The sequence below is a fragment of the Leptopilina heterotoma genome, unplaced genomic scaffold (genome assembly GCF_015476425.1).
Source record: "Leptopilina heterotoma isolate Lh14 unplaced genomic scaffold, ASM1547642v1 Lhet_68, whole genome shotgun sequence".
NCBI lineage: Eukaryota > Metazoa > Arthropoda > Insecta > Hymenoptera > Figitidae > Leptopilina > Leptopilina heterotoma.
Genome location: NW_025111157.1, coordinates 5640948 through 5653678, shown reverse-complemented (window position 1 = coordinate 5653678; position 12731 = coordinate 5640948). Strand labels below are relative to the sequence as shown.

The 12731-nt window shown below is 23.7% G+C and overlaps 1 protein-coding gene across 2 annotated transcripts in view; it reads right to left on the bottom strand.

The window, feature by feature from the left end:
- LOC122510466 (heterogeneous nuclear ribonucleoprotein K) overlaps positions 1–12557 on the bottom strand; it is a 55120-nt gene extending 42563 nt beyond the window's left edge. For both annotated transcript variants that reach the window (XM_043625136.1, XM_043625138.1), the window contains exons 1-3: positions 12447–12557; positions 11886–11929; positions 10990–11275 (exon numbers count right to left, since the gene is read on the bottom strand). The gene's annotated coding sequence lies outside the window, so the exon portion shown is untranslated. The remainder of the gene's footprint in view (positions 1–10989; positions 11276–11885; positions 11930–12446) is intronic.
- Positions 12558–12731: the final 174 nt, after the last annotated feature.

Genomic DNA, 12731 nt, shown 5'->3' with positions numbered 1-12731 from the left:
GTGGAAAAAAAAATTTTTAACTACACTACCGATAAGCGCACATAAATCTATTTATTGACGATAAATTTTCTTTGGCGAAAAAAGTACTTCAAGAAGATAGCGGTATCAATATTTTATCTTTACATGCTTGGGCATGCATCGATCGTCAGTTTCTTGTAAATTTAATTGACCATAGTAAACGTTTTCATTTTCTCTATTTTTTTTCGAATCTCGAAATGTCCCTTTTGCAGTAAACTTACTCAAAAGCGAACTCAAAAGGAAACACTTAAAACAGTAAATAATACTTTCTCATGTGATGAGAATGTAAAAAGTACTGTTCTTTTTTGCAGAATTTACTTCTTGCTATATTCAACATTATAAAAAAAATAAACTAAAAGAATTTTTATCATTATGAAAAGAAATAAAATTCATTTGCAGATCGATAATTAAAAAAACAAAACTTTGTGGTAGATTCTCGCCTTTAGAGTCGACTTTTATCAATAAAATTTATATATATATATATATATTTCTAGAATTTCATGAGCGAAGATAGAAGGTAGAGGAAAAAGGTGAATCACTATAGACAATACATTTCCATATAATAATCCCTCTGAATCGATATATAAAGAAGTGCATATGGCAGTAGTTGAGCTCTTACGTTCTTCAATAATAAAATAAAAAAAAGAATAATACTGAATGGTAATAATAGGTATATATCAAACTAATTTTCTATAATCGCAGTTAAAAATATTTCACCTGCGCGCGGCGGTGGCAGCGTCCGAGCTGTGGCTAGTTGGTTGAACGTTTTCTTTTTTTTCCCTCCTGCAAAGTAAGAAAAGACCCCCCCATGGAACTTGAACGTGAAACATGCAACGTTAAAGAAACTATATATTCATGTAGGAGGTTCTCTGTAATTGCGTAGCGACCCGCGACGAAAAACGGGAGGGAGGATGTGTAGAGGGTGAAATCGAGGTAACAGAAACAGACGATTAAGAATTGCAAACTACTGTGGGATATCGCATCTGTCTAAGCATATTTGATATCCACACATCACAATGTCCGTTGCCATTTCTTTTTTTTTAAATTCTCCTCTAAACCCCATTTTTCCACATCACATCACAGAAATTTAAGATGATTTCAACCCTATCCCCAAACATTGACCTACAACACTAGTTACTAAATCTCCAAAATCAAAACTGCAAAATTTGCATCCTCAATCAAAATTATATTCTGCTTTTCAATCCTGAATGAATTGACTCTACTCTTTGATTCGAAAATCCAAATCTAAACTATAAAATTTTGATCCTAAATCAGAATTCTTAATACCGAATTCTACTCATATGATGATTCAAGAATCCAAATCAAAACAAAATTTTAATCCAAAATCCAAATTAAATCCTGCTTTTCAAACCAGAATGAATTGATCCTACTGTTTTGATGATTCAGAAATTCAAATAAAAACTACAAAATTTTAAACCTAAATCAAAATTCTCTTCAGATTTTCAATACCAACTGAATTCTACTCTCTTGATACTCCAAAAATCCAAATCAAAACAACAAATTTTTAATCAAATAAAAATTACATCCAGCTATCCAATCCCGAACAAATTGATTCTAAAATTGCAAACAAAATCTGCCTAGCCATTTGTTACATAATCATCAAAAACAAAACGTCTTTCTAATTCAAACATCAATTGAAATTGAAATGAAACCAAATTCTTCAGATTTGAAACAGAATCAAAATCATAATTAACTATTGTTTAGTACCGGCCAACCGAAACGGAACATAACTTCCGTACACCTCTCTTTATTTAAAACTATAAATACAAAAATGATAATAACAGCAATTTAAAAGTTACTCAACAGAGTTTAATTTTACAACTATATTATATATAGTGGGTCAAAACTTTACAAACACAAAAAAAAAATATCCCATCCCAATTAACGGATGATTAGTTATTTAAAGTTACATAAAATTGTGTAAAGGATCCTATTATAATGAAATTAACTTAACCATGAGTTGGCTTCACTTAAGGGGATGTCAAAGTCGATGCGATTTTCCCATTGAAGCTCAATGCAAAAATCCAATCGACTTTGACATCCCCTTAACGATATCACTCTTTGGATTAATTTAGAAATTTGTCAAAGTAGGTTACAAAATTTAAACAACAGAGGCAATCAATATTATTATTAAATTTACCTCGAGTAACTATTGTCAATTTACGTGGATAATTCATTAAAATTAAGGACGTTTAGTCAATCAATTTTACTCTAAATACACGAACAATTTATCCACTGTCTATTAAAACAATTGAAACGAATAATTAATCATAATTTCAAGTTTCTCAATAATGGCGAAAATTCTGCTACCGAAAAATTAAATTTATCCTTTCAAAAATTAAATATTCTATTATTTCTTTTTTCAAGATTAAAAAAGTTATTCTAAAAGTGCAAATTGAAAGGGTTATTTTTGCGTGTGACTAAAATTTAAATACACTATTATTACAAACACAGCGTAATTATTGTAATATTAGTATATAACATATATTATATATAACACATATTATATATAACATATAATATAACACAATAGTATATATAACATATAATTGAACACATAACACATAATAGTATACATAACACCCTAATTATCAAACATATATTTTAATCATTCCCTTCTATATATATATTTCAAGGGCTTATTTAATACTAATTAATATCCAAATAATCCATTTTGATACTGTAGTGGGTACAATATAAAGTCGGTTAACCCTCTCTGGGATACACTTCTTTAAAGTTTTATCAGAGGCTTAAAGTAACCCCAGGGCCTTTAAAGGGAAAAGGTTAATAATACAATTCACCACAAGTTTGGCAGCAGGTGAATTTATGTAAATGACGTAATGTCTATTATTACTGTAATTATTCGTTACATTTATAAATAAAATTTACTATTAAATTATTCAGATGATATTTAACGGACATTTTAATTATATTATCGAATTTCTATAAATGCGAAATATTCAATTTCTTCATACATATCTATAAAATTTACACATACACGGAGAGAGAATATATATTAAATTTTGTAAAAATATTTTCAAATTGGGGAAAAAGTGCGACAAAGCGAAATTTTGATATCAAAAAATACTAAACTTTAAAAAAACTTATGTGAAATTTAGTATAATTATATCAAATATCAAGAATATTAATTAAATTCTAATATAACTTTACTAAATTTCATATAAGTTTTTTTAAAGTTTAGTATTTTTTGATATCAAAATTTCGCTTTGTCGCACTTTCTCCCCAATTTGAAAATATTTTTACAAAATTTAATATATATTCTCTCTCCGTGTATATTTTGAATGAATAATAAAAAAAAATTTTTATTATTAATTTCCTTCATTTATAAATTAATAATAAAAAAGAAAATTTTCAATTCATCCCTCAATTTTTATAATTAATAACACGTTACCAAGTATATCAAAATCAATAAAATTTTATATTTAGTACTGAAACCTTTCTCTCTTAAAAAAATTACCACATTTCCTCAATTCTCCAATGTTTATTTATATTTTTCTGTAATTTAAAGCAAAATTCCAATTTTTATTTAATTTATCTTTACTGATTTCTGTATAAATAAGAGACAAAAGGTTCATTTGATCAAGGAAAAAAAATTGCTTCTTTTTGCGACTATACTTATTGTTAAATGACAAATTTCTTTTTAAGTTATTAGAAAGTTTTAAGAATTCTTTTTTAGCAGTAAAAAGAAAAAGAAGAGAGGAAAAAAATCGTCTTTAGAGACTTCTATATGTCACTGCCCCCTTCTATCCTGAATCCCACACTCCTAGCTCGCTTTGCACGCTATATTCAATAATTCATTCGTGAACCTATCTTCAAGTACGAGTCTTCTAGTTGTGCCTCCGACCCTTAGAAATGGCAAGCAACTCTTCAAATTAACAATAACCACGTAGTAATTTAAAAAAAACGGTAATTTTATTATAAATAATAAAAAATATGCAGAGACGAGCGTCAACTGTATAATAATAATTAAAATAAAAATAATAAAAGTAATTATAATAAAAAAATTATAATAATAATAAAATATTATTAATTTCCTTAAATTTTTGAACGAAATTCTTTTTCTGTATAAATATTTAAATAAATACTGTATTCTAATGAAAAATATGTAAATTAAACATTTGCTTAACTTGAAAATTATTTTTCTTTATTTACAAAAAGAACTTTTAAAAAAATTTAAACGTTCAAAACTTAAGAAACATTAATAATAGCATTAATTATTTAATAATAATTGTAATAATGTTAATGTTAATAATTAATAATAATAAAAACAATATATTTTTGATTTCAATTTGGAGTTTTTAAGTAAACAAAATAAATAAAACATAATAAATTTAAAAAAATCGTTTCTCTATAATAAATTAACATTTAAATGTTAATAAAACCAAACTAACAGTTATAGACCTTAGCATTATTTATTTTTTATTATTATTATATAAAAAACGGTTCAATAAATAAATATTAAAAATAACAATTTACAAGAAACTATATTGAAATTCTGTTAAATTTAAAAATAAAATATCAATAACACAAATGCTAAAATGATATCTACTTTTAAATGTATATAAAAATAAAAAATATAAGTTTATTCCATAATATTCCCGAGGGTTCCTATTATATTTGATTGAAACTGACATCATTTTGAAATGCAATTGAACTTCGATAACTTGAACCACCAAGGGAAGCAAACAAATATTAATTGAGTTAGAATTATCGAAAATTCGATTTAATATTATATAAGCAATATTGAGAAAAAATATTTTTAAAAAAGTTATTTTTATGTAATTTTTTTTTTAACTTTCATTCATCAAAATTCGTCTCTACGGAAATTTTTTTTTCTTTTTTCTATTATTATTGTTACTATATTAGTATTAATATTATTATTAGTATTATGTAATATTATTATTATTAGTATTAAAATAATAATTATTATTATTAATTGTTTATTAAAACGAAAAAGAAGTAACATTTATCTTTTTTATGTACAAAAATTATTATTTTCATTAGGCAACAAAACTTTTTGATAGAAATAATTATCATTAATCTTATCATCATTGATATAATCCTACATAATAATTACCACAAAATATGCGCTCTGCTAAGAGAATTTTTCTTAATTTTGAATTTTAATTTAAATTGCATTCAGAAAAATATTTCTTTCTTTCGTTTATAAAACGAAGATTAATATTTGTATACAAATAAAAGTTTTTTTATTGAACCAATTAAACGTTTAATTATTTGCTTATTAAAATTTTTTATTAATAAAAATTTTATTGACTTAATTAAAATTAAAATTTAAAAAGTTGAGTAAAAATTTAAATTAACGTAAATTAATTTAAATTAATTTATTATTAAAAATTTAGACAAAATAAATTGTTGATTATTATTTAAACAATATTAAAATATTAATTACTATTCAATTATTAACAAGTAATTAATTGTTAATTGTTATTCAAATAAGTATTTAATTGTTAGTTCGTATTTAAACAATAAGCAATTTAATAATATTTCAATAATTGCTATCAAAATAGTAACAAATATTAAATTGTTAATTATTATTCAAATAAGCATTTAATTGTTAAATACTATAATATAAACAATAAACATCTAAATTTTAATTACTATTTAAATAATACAATGAAAAAAAAATTATTTCATTCAAATAACTAATTACTTGTCTATTATCTAATAAATATTTACTTGAGTCAAATAATTGTAATTTAAATAAAAAATGCTTGATTCAAGTAAATATTTATTTTATATTAGTCAAGTAATCGTTTCTTTGAATCAAATAAATTTTTTTTTTCATTGTAAATATTTAAATATTAATTACTATTTTTAATAAGTATTTAATCAGTAATTACAATTTGAATAATAAAACAATTAAATATTAATTACTATTGAAATAAATATTTCAAATAATATTAAATTACTATTTAAAAAATTCCAGTATGTCTTTAATTATTAATTACTATTTGAATGATTCAAATTAATATTTAAGCAATTAATACACAGTTTTAATAAAAAAAAGTAATGAATATTGAACTGTTAATTATTATTTAAATAACAATAAGTATTAAAATATTAATTGCTATTTAAATAGTAACCAGCATTTAAATATTAATAATTAATTATGTTATAAATCCCACTAAAATATTCATTACTAATAAAATATTCATTACTATTAAAATATTAATTATTATTTAAATATTTTTTAATATTAAAATATTAATTATTATTTAAATATAATTTAATATTAAAATATTGATTATTATTAAAATATTATAATTGCTCTTTAAAAAATCATTGAGTACATAACAATTTCCCAAAAATTAATAAAAATTATGCATTTTTTTGCTTCTTTTTTAATAATTCTATAAATTTACTGCTCGCGAGTCTCTGTGGAAATGGTAACGCATCTTTTAAAAGTTGGTCATCATTGATATTTCGTATAAATAGGGGGGAAATATGGGACCTTATAAGCAAGAGGTTAGATCGGTGGTGGTCTTTTGTCGCGGGTGGCATTTTCTCCCTTTTGTATATACATATATATACATGCACTTATATATTTGCCACAATGGCAAAACAAAGCGTTGCCTCGGAAACTGGCGGGCGTTCGTTGCCATCACAAAACTTTCAACTTGTGACTATAAACATTAATGTGTCCTACATGAAACAGCGTGCACGCCCTGCGCACGCAAGTACGCGTGACACTTTGTCCCTTATATTTCTCCTTTTTTTTAAACATTTCAAAAATTGCACATGTCCATAAATATATTTTTCTCTTATTCTCAAAAAAAAAAAAAAAACTCTATTGATACCTAAAAAATTCCCCCTTAGTATTGTCACTTGCACAAACCGTTAATTATTTTTTCACTTACAATATGCTGTAAATGACATTGAAAAACTATTCTTATATAAATTTTTCAATTTAAAATCCAGAAAATTACAAATAATATTCAAACTTAATTTCATTAATTAATAATATTTATATTTTTATAAATAATTGATATTTTTTCAATACGTTCCAGAAGTTATAGCAATAATTTACTGTATTATACAGGGAATATTTTTTGTTTACTTCTTCCTTATTTATTATGGAATATTTAATTATTTAATACAGAATATTTTTCAATTTGAAAAAATAATATATTTATATAATTAAAAAATATTTCTATATAATTAATAAAATAAAACAATGAAACAGAACTAGTTTTATAACAATAATAAAATATTCAAGTTTCACTGAATAAATAATTGAAACAAAAATTTTTTCCCCAAAAATATTAACTCTAAAAATGAGATTTCAAAACTTCTGTTCAACGTTATACCGAAAAATAAAGTATTAAAAATTGGAAAATGATATTTCAAAGAGGTATATAGAAAAGAGAGGAAAATATAAAGTAAACTTTCGTCCAATCCTCCAACACAACAGAATGCATTCAGCACAGTTTTTAAATTCAACTAAAATATCTTTTGGGAATTGAATATAAAAGTTACAATTTAAAATTTTCCGTTCAAATAAACTTCGTTTTTATAATATTGACATTTCAGCAAAAAAAAGGAAGAAAAAAGAAATGTAAAAAAAATTTTGACAAAAAAATTTCAGTTAACAAAGAAAAATATTTGGACAAAAATTTATTATTTGTTTATGAATGAATAAGTAAAATAATTTTAAAAATATTAAGCATTACAAAGAAATTAATATATTATTTTTCAGGTCAATTTTTAAAAGAAAAAATTGTTTACAGTATAAATAAATAAAAATTAATTAGAAAAAATTGTCCACTTTTAAAAATTAACAAATAAATTAAAAAATTTGTTTAAAATCACCAACAAATAAAAATTAATTTTATTAATTTTAAAAAATGGTCCAATTTTAAAAATTAATTATTAATTAGCAAAATCTTTCTACTTTTAAAAATAAATAATTAATTTTAAACAATTGTCCACTTTTCAAAATTAATTCTTATATCTAATTAAACAAAGTTTCTACTTTTAGAAATTAATGATTAAATTATTTATTAATTAAAAAACATTTCCCCACTATTCAAAATTAATTATTTAATTAACAAATTAAAATAATTTGTCCACTTTTTAAAATTAATCAATTTTGAGATAAAAAATTGTCCACTTGTAGAAATTACGTGATTAATTTAATTATTAATTAGAAAATTTTTTGCTTTCAAAAATTAATAATTTAATAAATTTTTATTTATAAAAAATAATCATCTTTCAAAAATTAATAATTGAATTAATTAATTAAAAAATTAAATTATAATTAATGAATTTTAAAAATCGTCTATTTTTCAAAATTAATAATTAAATAAATTAATTTATTAATTTGAAATAATTACCCATTTTTAAAAATTAGGAAATTAAAAAAATTTCTCACTTTTAGAAATCAATAATTTAATTAATTTAAATAAATTGTACTTTTTTTTAAATTAATAATTAAATTATAAATTAAACAAAATTGCCCACTTTTAAAAATTATTGATTAATTTAATTTTTAATTAGAAAAAAGGTTCTACTTACAAAAATTAATAATTAAATTTTAAAAAATGTTACACTTTTCAAAATTAATAATTAAATCAATTATTAAATTATGAATTAAAAAAAATTGTCCACTTTTAGAAATTATTGATTAATTTAATTATTAACTAGAAAAAATGTCTACTTTTAAAAATTACTGGTTAAATTAATTAAAAAAAATGTCCACTTTTCAAAATTAATAATTAAATCAATTATTAAATTATGAATTAAAAAAATTGTCCACTTTTCAAAATTAATAATCAAATCAATTATTAAATTATAAATTAAAAAAAATTGACCACTTTTAGAAATTATTAATTTAATTATTAACTAGAAAAAAATTTCTACTTTTAAAAATTACTCATTAAATTAATTTAAAAAATTGTCCACTTTTAAAAATTAATTATTAAATTAATTTAAAAAAATTGTCTACTTTTCAAAATTAATAACTAAATTAATTAAAAAAAATTGTCCACTTTTCAAAATTAATAATTAAATTAATCATTAATTATAAAAGAAACAAAATAACATTAATTCCTTCCATGTGTAAAAGAAAAAAAGGAAAGAACTGAATATTTCAATTAAAAACAAAAAGAAAATAATGAAAACTACGGGGATAATTCAATTAACAGCTAATGTGAATGAAAAGTGAATTGAAAAACCGTTTCTAATGTGAATTTGAAGAATCATTTATGAAATTACGCAAGGAATAATATTGCAATAAACTCGATTCCTTGAGTATGTTGGCGATCACACCTGAAAGTTCCTCTCCCTTCCCTCTCTTTCTCTCTCTCTCTCATCTGTATCTTTTTCTTTTTGAAATTTACCGCCTTGCAAGTGTTTGTGCTCCGCAACAACTCGTAGACCTTGGTTTGTGCAAGTCCAATACTTTTATGGAGATGGAATGCAGTAGCTAACGTTTCATATATACGAAACCAATGCAGGTATTGATGATGGTTTCCCCATTCTTAATGCACAACAAGATATACAGGATATTATACATAATATATAAATAAATATAAATGTGAGTGTGTGTAGAAAAAAAGGAGAAAAATCAATCTACATTTATTCATGACTATCTAGCAAAATAATATTCATAGGAATTGCAAATCACAAACGAGTTGTCTCTCTTTAAGTCACAAATCAAAATTTACCCGTGACGAAGATTGATTTTTCTGTAATATGAAAAGAATATTTATAAAAACTAAAGACACGAAAAAACAAAAAATCAAACAGAACCAAAATTTTAAATTTTAAATTAAGATACATTAAATTAATTACCGAATTTTATTAAGTATTAATAATTATTTAGTCTCTACTTTTTTAATCTATTTTATTTATTTATCAAATTTCAAAATATATTTTCACGTATTTTGTAAAATTTTAAAAAACAATCTCCATCAAGTTTTACGAATTTCTCAAAGTAATCACAATCGATAGTTTGAAAAAATTATATTTCTGAAATTTTGTAATTTGTAACTAAAAGCGAATTGCTTTCAAAATCGAGAATCGACGTTTTAATTACGTTCACACCATAAAAAAAATTAAAAATTGTAATTCAAAACACGTAAACAATTCTAAATAATCAATTTTGTAATTATAATAGAAAAATGATTTTATTTGAGAAAATAATAAATTAAGAAAAAGAAATTTACTCCAGTCGAGAAAAATTTACCCAGTCAATTTTTATTATAAGGAAAAATATTTTTTTAACTGTCCTAATGAAATTGTTTTCCCCCACAAATATAAATTTTCTCCACTTTTATATAAAAAAATGTTTCATTTTCACTATACCCGGAAATTTCCAATTTTTGTAAAAAGTTTTTCTACCTTTCCTAGTGGAAAATTTTCCTCCTAATATACTTGAGAGAAAAAATCCACGCTCTCGAAGTAGAGTTACAAATTGAAAAACATTTTTCTTTCCCAATAAAGAATAACTACAGGAAATCAATTACTTGACTTGAATTTACATTCCCAAATTAATTGTCTTTAACAACTCACCTCACTTTTCTGGGGTTATCCGGCCATGTTTCGGTCGCTAGCACGCCAAGTCGCATTTATTGACTTGGTCGTCGACCCATGTTATAGAAATACCAGTCACGCAATAACAATGAAATCAACTCGACCCACCCCGCATTTGTACAATTACATTTAATCAACAAATTATACTCTAAATATTCAGTTAATGAAAAAAACATTAAATAATGAATGATTCGTTTGAAAAGAGAAAAAAAAATCGTTACGCAAAATAATTCAGGGTTGATGGACAAACGAAATCGCCATGTGAAAAAGAAAATTAACCCCCAAAAAATACGCTGATAATGAGAGGGAAATATTGATGATGCTAGTGAAATAATTGTATGAATAATTATATTGGAGTAATTAGAAATGACTTACCTCGAATTTATTGATGCACAGGACTGTTTTAATGGATGAATTGCAACTCAAAAATATGCAACTTGATTTTATAGAAACCACAGCACAATGGCGCACTACGAACTCCTAGAATGCTGTTGAGTGACGCTAGTTGCAGTTCTTGATTTCCCGCAATGATAATCACTATACCGACATCTTCAGAGCAATGCACTAACCTTGGTGAAGCCCAGCGTTGGGAAGGCAATTATTGGAAGTTTTTGCCTAACGCGTTAAGCTGCAATCACAGTCCGCGCTCCACTTGCGTTCACTGCAAATTTTTTACTTATTGATTGTTTATAGTTTAATTAAAAATTTATTTAATATAAAATATTCACAATATTAATTAGGATTCATTCTTTATATTTTAAAGATACAAAGTTTCGAACAAGCGTCAACTTTTCTGCTTAGAACGACCATAGAGATAGTATAAATAGAGTGGGGATGGTTTGCATGTATGCGTCCGCTTGATAGAAAGAGAAAGAAGACTTAACACCAGTAGGTGTCTCTCTTTGCGCTGGTCAAGGACAGATACTGGTGTTAAATCTTCTTTCTCCCTCCAACCCATTCTGTTTATGGCAGGACACTTCCCCCACACGCTGCCGCCTATACCTTCCCCACTCTATTTATAATATCTCTATGAGAACGACACCAACGTCACTTTAAAATGAGCGCAGTGAATATAGCAGATAACAGTAATGCCAACATAAGAATGTGGACATGGGCGGTAAAATTTAAAACTATTCAATAAAATTTTTATTCACGAACTAATTTCGACTAATTTATAGATCATAAAATTATTTGTTTAATTAAATTAATTAAATACTATATATAGTATTATTTAAATAAATTTCAAAATCTATTATTTAATTTATACTCACAAAATTAATGAACTGCCTCTGTATAACGTTCAGCACGAATGGGACTGAAAAAGAAAAAATAATCAAATTTTAACTTCCTGTAAAAAAAGAATACGGTTTTTTTTATTTTATAAAGTTTATTTTTCTCTAAATTGATTTTTGTATCGTAAATGCAATTTATAAATAAAATATTTTACTATTCTTTTTCAAATGACAAAAAAGCCATAGAACGGAAATAATATGAACCAACTTCATTGTAGTTCAGTTCATTTCCACTAGATGACTCTTTTCCGAAAATTTTGAGGTTAGGTTTGCATTTTGCAAATTTCCAAAATATTTTTTATTAAATTCACGAGTATTTGAATATATTGCAAAATTGTGATTATTTATGCAAAATTAATCGTAATTATGTAAAGATGCTGACAATTAATTATATATATATTGCGCAATAACATAGAAAATTGTCAATCTATTGTCGATTTGATATGAATCTTATTGACAAAGAATATTACTGTTTTTTGACTTTTTCTCAGCAAACTTTTACAAACTATTGTCTATTTAGTTTAAACAAACCTTAATTACCAATAATTATTAATAATGAATCGAGGATTTACGTGGTATTAAAAGATTACAAACGTTCCCAACGAGCTACACTCTTTCTACTTCTAACGTCGCCATGACAGTGAATAGCACGGTCAACATTGCCAACCCTGCAGTCGAGCAAATTTCAAGTCCCACCAACATTCAAAAAATAAAATTCAAATTTAAAAAAGCATAAATAAAAATTAAGTTTATTATAAGAATTATTATTAATTAATAATTAACAATTTTATATTTTGAAATAAAATAATTAAAAACAAAATTAAC